This window comes from Hypanus sabinus, chromosome 6, assembly GCF_030144855.1.
Source record: "Hypanus sabinus isolate sHypSab1 chromosome 6, sHypSab1.hap1, whole genome shotgun sequence".
NCBI classification, from domain to species: Eukaryota; Metazoa; Chordata; class Chondrichthyes; order Myliobatiformes; family Dasyatidae; genus Hypanus; species Hypanus sabinus.
In genome coordinates, this window is record NC_082711.1 from 71,090,290 (window position 1) to 71,105,546 (window position 15,257).

The following is a 15,257-nucleotide window of genomic DNA, read 5'->3' on the forward strand; positions in this document are numbered from 1 at the left end:
AGTTTCCAAATATCACTCCACTTATTCCCACTTGCAAATTCTCCAGCAACTTTTGCACCACAACAATACATGCTGGTGTTATGTACCCCGTAACTGGGTCACTTACCAGCAAAGATAGAGAGGTCCGGTGAAATCTGATGGTACTATTTTTAACAGTATTTATTGATAAAAATACACAAAAATAATATCGATGCAACATACAGATAATATACGTCGTCAATACTAAATCTAAAAGCACGGGTATAATAATAATCAATAAGGAATAGCTCTATCGTTGTCTAGGGGATAATGTATTGTCCGATGGAAATATAAAAGTCACTTTAATTCATTCAAGCTCCAGCTTTTTGGTTGGAGAGAAAGACGGGTAAAACTTGCCCATTCCTTTTATGATGTCAACCCTTCAACGTTGGGAGTTGATTTCCCCATTGTTAGCTAAAAACGGTTCTTCCGTGGTAAAGGCTCACCGATTCCGGGGCAAATGGAAATGGATGCACGTGGCCTTCCCACCGGCTTTTGCTATTATGGGATCGCTAGCGTTTCTTCTGGTGTGTCTGAGGGGCTGTTCCCACAGACCCTCTTTTATCCTGACTCACGGGGTCTCCGATGTCAATCAGGTTGGGATGATGCAACCCCTCCACCAACCCTTCCCCCCCAGGTTCATTGCCTGGGGGCTTCGAGGCATTGTACAGGATTCAATACACAAGTCCGTCTCCAAGAGACAATAGCAGGTATCAATGGTTCCGCCTTTCGGAGGCCAGGACACATTCCAAATTCTTTGTGGATTCTGCATGTCTTTCATTTCCTGGGTCTCCTGAACTGATTCAACAGTGATCTTGCGATTCTCAAAAAGGAGGGGGCCATGGGCGTAACACTGGTAATACCATTTTCTGTATTGTTCATGAATATTTCTTGTAGCTGCACGTTCCTGACCTCATGAGCTTCCAGTGTAGCAGCTTTTACTGTTTCATTGAGCCATTCTGCTTTAAATGAATTAACAGTTCTTTTGCACTTCACTCCCTTTGCTTCTTTGGAATTCAACAAGGTGAATCAATCATTTTTTCAATGAACAGAGGGCAAATAAGCCAGTTCTAAAACCTGCAGACAGATTATCACAAACTCCACCTTATTAACACTGTCCACATCAGAACCCAGAAAAGAAAATGTAATTGCATGCATTTGTGAAACCGTGAGTGACTGTCTTTTGTGATCACAAGACCCTGTTGGACATTGATTGCCGCAGGCCTGCATCCTTTGTGAAGTAGTAAGATAAGTGGTGAGGCAGCAGTGTCGCCTCCATTCTTGGGCTTGCATTGTCGGATGCCATCTGGGAGGTGCCCGCTCCTGTTGGTGCTGCCATCCAGTGTTGGATCAGTGGAAATACAGGCTAGTCTGCCAGGAACCATCAATTACCAGGACTTGTCACTCAGGGACATGGACTAAAAATGTGTTTTCTTACATGACTATATTTTGTTTTCTTTCTCGTTATTTTGAAAGCGCAGGTATGTTTTGGCATCTTGGCCCCATAGGAATGCTATCTCATTTGGTTGTATCCATGTTTGGTTTGAATGACAACAAAACTTGATTTGTAAGAGTTCAATACAGCAGGAAGATGGGATTTCATGTTATCCATAACCATCCATTCAAACTTGTTGAGGACAGAGCCACTGGATAATAGTCATTTGGGTAGGTTACTGTCGCTTTCTCAGGCACCAGGATGATGGTGGCCATCTTGAAGCCTGAGTGGACAATGGGCTGTTCCAGAGAAACGTTGAAGATGTCCGTTAGAGCTTTGTTAACTTGGCTGCGTGCACTCTCAGCACCCGACCAGGTTCGTATCAAGCCCTACAGATTTACATGGGTTCACCTGGCATCACCTCAGCTGCTTCATGCAGAGTTGGCACTGGCTTCTGCTTGCTTAACAGCCTTCATCTGAGTGTTTGGTTGACTCCATTCAGGAATTCTGACATTATAACCCAGCGCAGATTCGTAGACTGTGAATCTACATGCCCAGTAGTAGATGGTTTATATAAAATCTGGAGATGATTTAACCCTGCTATTGGATAGCACCTGGACTTCCTAAGCTCCTAATCTTAAAGAAGACTTCTTCCAGTGTTGTGTCAGTATTCTAATGTTGCTTTAACCTGTATATATAAGACCATGAGACATAAGAGCTGAATTAGGCCATCCAACCCATTGAGTCTTATCCGCCATTCCATCATGGCTGATCCTGGATCCCACTGAATCCCATTCACCTGCCTTCTCAGCATAATCACTGACCAATCAGGAAACAATCAATTTTCACTTTAAATGTACCCATGGTCTTGGCCTCCACCACAGTCTGTGACAGAGCATTGAACACATTCACTACTCCCTGGCTAGAAACATTTCTCCTTACCTCTTTTCAAAAAGGTTACCCTTCAATTTTGAGGCTGTGCCCTCTAACTCTGGATACCCCCACCATAGGAAACCTCTCCACATCCACTTTATCTAGTCCTTCCAACATTCGGTAGGTTTCAATTGGATCCCCATGCATTCTTCTAAATTCCAGTGAGTACAGGCCAAAGCTGCCAAACACACCTGACGTGTTAACCCCTTCATTGCTGAAATTATTTTTGTGAGCCTCCCCTGGACTCTCTTCAATGACATGTCCTTTCTGAGATATCGGGCCCAAAACTGTTGACAATACTCCAAATGTGTCCTGGAAAGGCTCATCATTATCTCCTTGCTTTTATATTCTATTCCTCTTGAAATGAATACCAAAACATTTCTTGTTATTTTACTGCTACTGAATTCCAATGTCCTTTCCAATGACTTCTCCGTTTCAAAATTTATAAATTTCAATTGAGGGCAAAATAGCCACTGTCAAAGTACTGTATGAAGCTTGAGACATTCCTGCAAATGAGAACCATTCTTCATGAACACTTTGAAATGCAAATTACCACACACACACAGACACACACACCTTGTTGAGTATTTTGTTGGCAGTCCCAAAGTACGTTTTATATTTTCTTTTTTTGGAACACTGCCATGGCACTGCAGAACACTAAACTGAACTGATGGACAAGAGAAAGAGAGAAAGAGAGAGGTCGACCGTAAGACCTGCCCGCAGAGAAAACTGATTGGTCGACTTCGCACAAAGAGAGATCAGTCAGGATGCCCTCTCTGTCACTCTGTCGCTGCATCTGTCACTTGCACTCTCTGTCTGTCTGTCTCTCTCCCACTCGCTCGGTCACTCTAAAAATAATCGATTTCCAGGATATTGTATATAATTTGCAAGCGTCAGGGAGCTGCTATCAATATGCGGGAGACTCCTGGAACTTCCGGGAGAGGTGGGATGTCTGAAAATTGTTTCATGAATCAGCACCTTTTTCTGATGAAAGCTGACTATTATTTGTCATTAGGAGGCTGCTGATGAGATACAGTTATTGTCACCTGACATGATCACAAAATATTCTCATATATATTGACTAAATGTACAGACAATGGAGCTATGAAAATTGGGTTGCATCAAACCAGGCATCAGCAACTTTAGCTGAGTAATCAATAATAGTAAGTATCTGGGTTCCCAGAGATTCAGTCCCATAACACAACGTTAGCAAGACCAAAGAAGTGATTGTGGACTTCAGTGAGGGTAAGATGGGGGGACACAAACTAATCCTCACAGAGAGATCAGAAGTGGAAAGAGTGAGCAAGTTCAAGCTCCTGTGTGTCAATATCTCTGAGGACCTAACCTGGTTACTGCATATTCATGCAGGTACAAAGAAGGCAAGAGAGCAGCCATATTTCATCAGAAGTTTGAGGAGATTCAGTTTGTCACCTAAAACACTCAAAAACATCCACAGATATACCATGGAGAGCATTCTGACTGGCTGCATCACTGGTACAGAGTATGGGGCATGGCTACTGCACAAGATCGAAGTAAGTTGCAGAAGCTTGTAAAATTAGTCACCTCCTTCATGGGTATTAGTTGCTATAGTATTCAAAACATCTTCAAGGAGTGGTGCCTCTGGAAGGCCATGTCCATCATTAAGGACAGCCACCACCCAGTGCACAGAACTTAGAAATTTTACAGCACATTACAGGACCTTCAGCTCACGATGTTGTGCCGATCATGTAACCTATTTTAGAAACTGCTTAGAATTTCTCTGCCGCACAGCTCTCTATTTTTCTAAGCTCCGTGTACCTATCTAAGAGGCTCTTAAAAGACCCTGTTGTATCCGCTTCCATCACTGCTGCCGGCAGTGCATTCCATGTACCCACCACTCGCTGTGCAACAAACTTACCACTGACATCCCATCGGTACCTACAGTATTTCCAAGCACCTTAAAATTATGCCCCCTCATGCTAGCCATTCCAGCCTTGTGAAGACGCCTCTGGCTATCCACACCATCAATGCCCCTCAACATCTTATACACCTCTATCAGGTCACCTCTCATCCTCCATTGCTCCAAGGAGAAAAAGCCAAGTTCACTCAACCTATTCTCATAAGGTACACCCTCCAATCCAGGCAACATCCTTGTAAATCTCCTCTGCACACTCTATAGTATCCACATCTTTCTTGTAGTGAGGTGACCAGAACTGCACATGGTACTCCAAGGTTTTAGTAGCTGTAACATTACCTCATGGCTTTTGAACTCAATTCCATGGTTGATGAATGCCAACACACCATACGACTTCTTAACAACATTGTCAACCTGTGCAGTGGCTTTCGGTGTCCTATCAACACAGACCCCAAGATATCTCAGATTCTCCACACTGCCAAGAGTCTTACCATTTATATTTCATTCTGTATTCAAATTGGACCTACCAAAATGAACCACTTCACACTTATCTGGGTTGAAGTCCATCTGCCACTTCTCAGCCCAGTTCTGCATCCTATTGATGTCCCATTATAATCTTTGACAGCCCTCCAGGTTATTCACAACACCTCTAACCTTTGTGTCATCAGCAAACTTACTAACCCAACCTTCAAGTTCTTCATCCAGATCATTTATAAAAATCACAAAGAGAATGTCCCCAGAATCCCTGTAGAACACCACTGGTCACTGACCCCCATGCAGGAGATGTATCATCTACGATCACACTTTGCCTTCTGTTGGCAAGCCAATTCTGGATCCACAAAACAAGGTCATCTTGGATCCCATGCCTCCTTACTTTCTGAAAGAGCCTTGCATGGGTTACCTTATCAAATGCCTTACTGAAATCCATATACACTACATCTACTGCTCTACCTTCATCATGCCCTCTTCTTAATGTTACCATCAGGCAGGAGGTACAGAAGCCTGTAGGCACACATTCAGTGATTCAGGAACAGCTTCCTCCCCTCTGACATCCGATTCTGAAATGGACATTAAACCCATGAACACTACCTCACTACATTTTAAATTTTTTTGATTTTGTGCTACTTATTTTAACTAAAAACTGTAATTCAGTTTTTTTTCTTTTTTATCGAGTATTGCATTCTACTGCTGCTGCAAAATTAACCAATTTCATGACATGTCCTGGTGATATTAAACCTGATTCTGATTCTGATATTTGATGGTCACAAATTTAGATTCCATGTCACCACTAGCTTCCACCATTATCTACATTACACTAATCCATCTCTTGAATGTTCCTTCCTCATCAGTTTTCAAAGGCAATGTGTCTCCTTTACACCCCTCACTGCCCTTCTTGCTGCCTTGTGTTTCATGATCATTCTGCATTGGCACCTTCTTCTCAGTGAATACTAATGAAAAATACTCATTTAGTATCCTGCTAACTTCTATGGGTCCAGGAATAAATCCTCTTCCTTGCCCTTGAATAGTCCTACCCTCTCCCTAGCTACCTTCTTGCTTTTATTGTATATTTAAAATGTCTTGAGATTTTCCCACTGTTCCCACTAAGGGTGTGTGTGTGTGTGTGTGTGTGTGTGTGTGTGTGTGTGTGTGTGTGCGCGAGTGCGCGCACGGTAACTGGTCCTCCCATGCACATAACCTTTGTTGTTACACAGCTGGAATTTTCTTTTATAAAGAAATATGTTAATATAATCTTGAAATTATGCAAATATATTTTGAAATCTATGTTAATATAATTGTGAAATGCCCTGTAATTAATTATGTGTTAATGAGTATAATCCATGTATTCTAAATAATAAATGTACCACAACCTTTACATTGAAACATTTTAGAGCTTCAATGTAGATACGTTGTCAGTGTTTCAAGTTACAACACTGTTACAAATTGTAACAATAAACCCAGAATAGAAGTAGGTAGCTCAATGTTAATAAACCACCAGCCTGCTGAATGCTGATGCTGTCTAAGTTTAGAAGTGCACAAAATGTGAAAACTTTCTTTGTTGCAATAAAAACGTTATGGTATTTTATTAGACCCTTCAATCAATAAATAAAATCAAATGTATGTGATTTTTAATTTTCTTTCTAAATGCACATAGCTCACATATTACAAAAAAAGTGCCATGCAGTTTTCAGACCATTTAAAAATTTCCTGCTCAGAGCAATGGTTGGTTTTCACACTTATAAAAGCAATAGAGGGAACATTGGATTTTCCTTAATCCTATCCACCAAAGGTATTTCATGATCCAATTTAGCCCTGTTGATTCAATGCTTAAATCCTTTCCTGCTTTTTTTTTACATAACTCATGAGCACTATATAATTTCAGCTAGCTAAACTATACATATGTTGTCTTTTACTTTTAACTAAAACAGCAATATTTCACATTACCCTAGGTTCTTAAACCTTGCCATTCTCATCTGTGTTGCTTCTGGAAACTTATTGGTCCTATACTTCAGAAGGACTATTGGTGCAAGTGAACCAGTGAGACTGGGTCTTCTGGTTAGTGACATAATCCACCACATTCCTTAGTGTTCCCTGCAATTATTGTTCCAGAAAGACATGGTACAAATATCAAAATCACAATTAGGTTTATTATCACTGGAATGTGTTGTGAAATTTGTTAACTTAGCAGCAGCAGTTCAATGCACCACGTAATATAGAATAATAACAATAATAAGTCAATTACAGTATGTGTATTTTGAATAGATTAAAAATCATGCAAAAAACCTGAAGTAATATGTATTTAAAAAGTGAGGTAGCGTTCAAAGGTTTGATGTCCATTTAGGAATCATATGGCAGAGGGGAAGAAGCTCTGGTCCTTTTGATTCCTCTTTTAATGCCTCCATCATACCAGTGTCTAATGCAGATTCACACACAGCTCTGTACCCTGGACAAAAGAAAGAAGCAGCATAGAATTGGAAGATGTAGAATTCTTGTGGGTAGAATTAAGAAACTGCAAAGATAAGTAGCCAGGACATAGAGGGAAGTGGATAGTTGATGTCTCGTGTAACGAACCTTCATCTAACCCTGATGAAGAGTTTTGACTCGTAAAGTCAATTGTCTATGTGTTCCTCCAGTTTCTTGTTTGATGTGTGTAATGCCCTGGTAAAAGATTTTTAGCTAATTTTGCAGGGTATTTCAAGTAATGGTCTTTCTGGAGAAGCAGTGTTTGGGTTACTGTTGGAGATAAGGGATGCTTAGGAATGTGGGCTATCCAATCAGGAGAGAGGGTCTTTGTCTTTGTTTGGTGGGAAATGAAGAGAGAATATGTTGGAGTGAGCCAGTCATAGGATTCGATCCGGTGTGGAAACATGATTCAATGGAGACCAGGTGCGGAGGTCTGCCAGGGATTGGTGAATATAGCTTTTAGAAGATTTGAGCTCCATCCTGTGCACATTTGACTGTTTAATTATAACAGGCTATTTTGATTTTTCCCTCTCTTTTCTTAACTAACTCCAGTGGCTACTAGCGTGGGGCTAATGAGCTGCATTTCCAGAGACACCCAGCAAAACAAAATGTAAATAACTGATTGGCAGACTTGATGCTTTCATGATGTATCACTCTATAAGACCATTGAACTTGTTCTGTCTCATCCCATCTCAATTGCTTTTGAAGATATTTGACTGCTCTGACGGATAGGAATAAAAATGATAGGGCAAATCAAATTTCAATGAAAACCCTATGCTTGTAATTTTAGTCTGCTTTTTTTCACAGCATTTGGTATTTTCAGCAAATCTGTTTATACCACATTGCTAAATGGGGCTAACTGTAGACACTTACGATGAATTACATAGAAATTATAACACAACACTTCAGTTTAGATTTTCTGTTATAAGCTGCCCATTGCAGTAAGATATCATGAACTGGGCAACCAAAAACCTCACTTTTTTGAAATCTAGCATAATTGGCAGGGAGCATCATGATAACGTGCCCACTTCAGCAGATGGGTACTTCACTTAATTATGTACTTAACAGAGTGTCATGTCCTCCCCTTCATTCACTGATGTTTGAGTTTACAAGTCATTAATTCTAAAGGAGACCCTTGTGACATTGGCATCCATTGAGCAAGAGAATGTGTTGTGGTGGAAGTGGGCAGATGATTTAAGAGGCATTTTAGACATTTACAGACAGCATTCTTTTCAACATATCTTCAACCATAACTCAGATAAGATTAAGTTCAACAAGCAGATCTAGATCAAACTTCACAGCTAATTGTACTGAAGCTGGGCGGGATCTGTTTCTGCTGCAGAGAAAAATGTGTAAAAAAAGGTGAGAAGGACAAGACTTCTGGTCTATGAAATCCAGTGCCTGAGGCATCTTGACTACGTACTCTGTGTTATCACTAAACTCCATATTCCCAAGATGCCCGCAACTGGTCTTTACACCTGTCACTTCTATATCTTCCCCAAACTTGCAGCTGAGGGGTGGCAAGGACTAACAGAAAAGGACCAAGGCCAAAGAAATATTCTTCTCCAATGTTCTTGTGTGATTTAAACTAATCTAGTGGATTTCATTCATAGAGAGGTTATGTTTCAGCAAAATAGAGTAGTTTATATGGACTTCAAAAGTTTCAAATGTACATTTAATGTCAGAGAAACATATACAATATACATCCTGAAATGTTTTTTCTTTGCAACCATCCACAAAAACAGAGAAGTGCCCCCAGAGAATGAATGTCAGTTAAATGTCAGAACCACAAAGTCTCCCAGCTCCCCTCCCTCCTGCAGGTAAGTGGCAGCAACAACAATTTCCCCCCCTCCCCTCCAGCAAAAAAAAGCATTGGCACCCACCACTGAGCACTCAAGCGTGCAGCAAAGACACAGACTTGTGGTACCCCAAAGACTACTCGTTCACCCAGTACTTGACATACCACAGGCTCTCTCTTTCCCGAATAAGAGGGGAGACATACAAGGGGTGATGGAAAAGTTCATGGCCTAAGGTAGAAGGAATCAATTTTAGAAAACCTAGCACATTTATTTTTCCTACATTTACACACTTAGTCCAGTGGTCGTGGAGTATATAGTTCCCTTCTTTGTAGAATTTCGTGTCTTGGATCTCCAGAAGTGGTCAACAGCAAGGGGTGATTGATAAGTTCGTGGCTTAAGGTAGAAGGAGATGAGTTATTAACTTTAAACTTTCTGCATTTTCACTTAAAGACTTGAACTGCATGTGCATGTAACGAAAGCTGTATAACTCATCTCCTTCCAGCTTAGGCCACGAACTTATCAATCACCCCTGCTATGGACCACTTCTACAAAGAAGGGATTTGTATGCTCCATGTCCGCTGGATTAAATGTGTAAATGTAGGAGGGTACTACGTTGAAAGATAAATGTGCTAGGTTTTCTAAAATTGACTCCTTCTACCTTAGGCCACTATCTTATCAATCACCCCTTGTAACTAACAATTCGCTGATTTATAATGTTAAAAGTCCATTTTGCTGCTTTTTCTGAGCTCTGTGCCCAAAGATCTTAGGTTTCTTGGCACACAGCCATAGATCTTCCGACTCCCATGAGACACCAATCTTTTGCTGGAACACCAACCTTCGACTCGCCCGTCTCCAGAGCTGCGAGATCACGGAACGCCAAAGGCGAGCTAAGCTCTTAGGCCGCATCCTTGGCATGTCAAATAACGACCAGTCGTGAAACCTCGCGAGTGGGTCCCATTCCCGTAAAGAACCTAAGTCGGCGTGTATCTGCAGGTCAGGGTCTTCAAAAGAACCCTGAAGGGGAAAAATAGGGATTTTGAAGATGGATATAGAGCTGTTTCTGAAGCAAGCAAAGGTCTCTCCATTTAACGCCATCATGACTAAACTCCGCCTTCCAACTAACTTCTTCAGTTTTCTGTGCTTTTGATTGGCAGGTAGGTGATATGTTACTTTTCTGGAGAGAGAGAGTTTGGGAATTTGGTATCTGATGCTCTTGTTGGTGTTTTTCCATGTGGGTGATCTGTTAGTTTTTTTTGTGTGCAAGAAAGGGGGTTGGGAGTTTAATGTTTGAGCTGCTGTTTTCTTGGTGGGCAATCTGTTAATTTTTTGTGTGGAGAAGGGGTTGGGGGTTTCATGGTTGTAAGTTTTGTTTCTTTTTCTTTTTCATGTGGGTGGAGGGGGGATTGATGACTTTTCTTTTAAAGACTTCCATGGTTTTTCTGTATTCAATGGCTATCTGGAGAAGACTGATCTCAGAGTTGTATTCCGCACACATTGATAATAAAATGAACCTTTGACCGTTGATCTATACAGAAAGGTTGGGCAGACTTGAATTGTTTTCTCTGTAGCACTGGAAGCTGGGGGAGGATTTGAGAGAAATGTATAAAATTATGAGGGACATAGTTAACGTAGTCTTTTTTTCCATTGTGGAAATGGCAAATTACAGAGTAAACACAAGGAAGTCTGCAGATGCTGGAAATTCAAGCACAGCATCTATAAGGAGAAGTGCTGTCGACATTTCAGGCCGAGACCCTTCATCAGGACGGAACATTACAGAGTACATTGGTTTAGGTTAAGGAAATGTTTAGGAAAGGTTTACAGGAGATGTGTAAAACATAGTTATTTTAGAGAGTGGTGGATGACTGGAATGTGCTACCAGGGGAGATGATGGAAGCAGATATGATAGCAATATTTATGCAATATTTAGACAGACACATGTTCCTTTTATGACAAAACCATTTTCTGTATGCTATTAATGTAATGGGAACAAACAAAGAAAATACTTCTTACTGTAAAAAAAAGAGATTATATTCTATTACACCGATTGACTGTGTTGGTTTATGGAAGATTTTACAATTGTGGTTCTGCAATTGGTTTTGGTGGAACTAATTTCAAGCAACTTTAGATTATTCTGATGTGAGCACCAAAATGGGAAATTTTACAGTATCTTCTAGTCTTATTTCTCTTTCTGTAATGGACAATAAAAGTAATGCTTGACCTGCTTGGAAAGGAAGTTCTGAGCATTAAGGAGGTCACCTTTGGCATCACAAAACAGGAATCTATGCCTCCTGAGTATTATGCTGCCTGGATGAAAATAGCCACAGACATGAAGATTTCTATCACCAAGATAAATGGTAGGGGCATGAAGAGAGCCACAGGGGAGAAGCTTAGTCTGAAACATATTGGTGAATGGGAGGGTGTTGACACTGAAAATTGCTGTCACTAACCAAAAGCAAGGTCGCACATCTCCTGATAGTAGCAGACACTCAGATGAATACTTATTCAGGCTAAATAACCTTGTAATTTAAAGTATGTGAAATATGAAAGCACATTGGGTTGTAGTTATGATATAATAATCCTAATTTTTCATATGCACAACCAGTGGGAAGAAATATATTTGAAATGTTGGTGTTCACAGCACAGATTCAATTAAATTGTCATAAAATCATGCAGTGCAAATTTAAATTTCCTGAAGGCAAAGTTCTTCACGAGGACAGAAAATCAACAAGTTACTCTTGCAATTTTGATAACTGTAAGTTTGTAGATAACATAGAAATTGGTAGTATTGTTAATAGTTGAGAGGATAGTCTTAGTTACAGAATGATATTGGATGGCTAGGAGTTTAGACAGAGCAATGGCTGATATAATTTTGTAATGATTAATATAAGATGATGAGTTTTTGGCTCATTTAATAAGAATAAGACATAAATGATAGAGAGTACTGAGGAACAGAGAGGCCTTGATGTACTGTATAAGTCTATAGATTCCCTAAAGGTGGCTGCATGTGGATAAAGTGGAGACCTTGTTAAAAGCATGAATAGGCCGCACTAGAAATATTGCATGCATTTCTGGTTGTTGCACTATAAGAAGGATATGATGGCTGAAGATGAATAGGGAATTTATCTGGATGTTGTTTAGGATGGAGTGCTTCAGTTATGAAGAGAGACTGGTTAGGCTGTGTTGGTTTACCTTAGAGTGAAGGAGGGCAGAGATAATTGGACAGTGTGGAATTAAAATGAGAAGGTGTAAGTTTAAATTGAGGAGTTAAGGGGGTTAGAGTGAAGCTGAGGAAAATATTTTTCACCAAAAGTGGTTGCGATCTGGAACACATTGTCCAAGAATATGGCAAAGGCAAATACTGTCAGACACGTCAGAACTATCCGAAAGAGCATTTGAATTGCCAAGTCATATATCAGAGTAGTTTAGATGGGTACATAATAATCAGCACTGTCAAGATGGACAAAATGATTTGTTTCTGTAGCAACAAATAAAATGCTGGAGGAACCCAACTGGTCAGACAGCATCTGTGGAGGGAAATAGGATGTTGATGCTTTGGGTCAAGACCCTTCATCTCAACTGAGCATAGACACGTAGAATATGACTCTATGTCTAATTATGACAACAGCCTTGTAAAGAATTAGAATCAGGTTTAATATTACTGGCACATGTTGTGAAAAATGCTGTTTTTTGGCATTAGTACATTGCAATACATAGTAATAAAAACTGTGAATTACAGCAAGTAATAGTTAAATAAATAGTGCATAAAAAGTAGTGAGGTTGTGTTCATGTGTTGAATGTCCATTCAGAAATCTCATGGCAGAGGAAAATAAGCTGTCCCTGAGTCTTTGACTGTGTGCCTTCAGGCTCCTGTACCTTCTTCCTGATGGCAGCAATGAGAAGAGGGCATGACCTGGGCGATGCAGGTTCCTAATGATGGATGCCACCTTTTTGAGGCATTGTTCCTTGAAGATGTCCTGGATGCTATGGAGGGTAGTGCCAATGATGGAGCTGACCGAGTTCATAACTTTCTGCAGCTTCTTTCAGTCCTGTGCAGTAGCTCCCCCCACCCCCATACCAGATGGTGATGCAGCTCTCCACGGTACATCTGTAGAATTTTGTGTGTGTCTTTGGAATATAGCCACTGTTGTGCCTTCTTTGTAATTGCATTGATATGTTGGGCCCAGGGTAGATCCTCAGAGATGTTGATGGCCAGGAATATGAAATTACTCACACTTTCCACTTCTGACCCCTCTGTGATACTGGTGTGTGTTCTCTCATCTTACCCTTTCTGAAGTCCACAATCAATTCTTTGCTCTTACTGACACTGAGTGCAAGGTTCTTGCTGTGACACCACTCAGCTAGCTGGTAAATCTCACTCCTGTACGCTTCGTCATCACCATCTGAAATTCTGCCAACAATAGTTATGTTGGCAAAGTTATAGATGGTACTTGAATTGTGCCTAGCCGCATAGTCATGGAGGTAGAATGAGTAGAGCAGCAGGCTAAGCACACACCCCTGTGATGTGCCAGTGTTGATCGTCAGCGAGGTGGAGATATTAATTCCAATCCTCGCAGATCGTGGTCTTCCAGTTAGGAAGTCAAAGACCCAGTTGTAGAGGGAGGTATCGAGGCCCAGGTTCTGGAGCTTTCTGATCAGAACTGTCGGAACGAATAAACGGCATCTTGACATAGGTATCTGTATTCTCCAGGTGATCTCAGGCTGTGTGGAAAGCCAGTGAGATTGTATCTGCTGTAGGCCTATTGTGGTGATAGGCAAATTGCAGTGGGTCCAGGTTCTTGCTGAGACAGGAATTAATTCGAGCCATACCCCAACCACTCAAAGGACTTCATAACTACTAAAGATATGAGTGCTAGTGGACAATAGTTGATAAGGAAGCTTATCGATAAGAGACATAAGCTAGTCGATAAGGGCTGACAGAGGTTACAGCAGGACACTGATAGGATGCAAAACTGGGCAGAGAAGTGGCAGATGGAGCTCAATCCAGATAAATGTGAAGCGGTTCATTTTGGTAGGTCAAATATGATGGCAGAATATAGTATTAATGGTAAGACTCCTGGCAGTTTGGAGGATCAGAGGGATCTTGGGTCCGAGTCCATTGGACACTCAAAGCTGCTGTGCAGGTTGACTTTGTGATTAAGAAAGCATATGGTGTATTGGCCTTCATCAATCATGGAATTGAATTTAGGAGCCAAGAGGTAATGTTGCTGCTATATAGGACCCTGGTCAGACCCACTTGGAGTACTGTGCTCAGTTCTGGTCGCCTCACTACAGGAAGGATGTGGAAGCCATAGAAAGGGTGCAGAGGAGATTTACAAGGATGTTGCCTGGATTGGGGAGCATGCCTTATGAGAGTAGGTTCAGTGAACTCTGCCTTTTGTCCTTGGAGCGAGGGAGGATGAGAGGTGACCTGACAGAGGTGTATAAGATGATGAGAGGCATTGGTCATGTGGATAGTCAGAGGCTTTTTCCCAGGGCTGAAATGGTTGCCACAAGAAGACACAGGTTTAAGGTGCTGGGGAGTAGGTACAGAGGTGATATCAGGGGTAAGTTTTTTACTCAGAGAGTGGTGAGTGCGTAGAAAGGGCTGCCGGCAACGGTGGTGAAGGTGGATATGACAGGGTCTTTTAAGAGACTTTTAGAGAGGTACATGGAGCTTAGTAAAATAGAGGGCTGTGGGTAAGCCTAGTAATTTCTAATGTAGGGACATGTTCGGCATAACTTTGTGGGCTGAAGGGCCTGTATTGTGCTGTAGGTTTTCTATGTTTCTTGGCACTGGTATAATTGTTGCCCTTTTGAACCAAGTGGGAACTTGCGTTTATAGCAATGAGAGATTGAAAAATGCCTTTGAACACACCTGCCCGTTGGTTGGCACAGATTTCCAGAGCCCTACCAGTTATTCCACTGGGGCCTGTCACCTTGCAAGGTTTCACTCTCTTGAAAGACAGAGACAGAGATCACACAGTCAGTGGGTTCTGCAGGGATCTTCGAAGATTTACTTTTATTCTCCCTTTCAAAGTGTGTCTAAAAGGCATTGAACTCATCTGGGATTGAAACATCACAGCCATTCATGATGTTAGGTTTCGCTTTATAGGAAGTAATGGCCTGCAAACCCTGACAGAGTTGACATGCATCCAATCCCATCTCCAAATTCATTTGCTCTTGAGGTAGACCTCCATAAATCATACCTGGTCTCCTT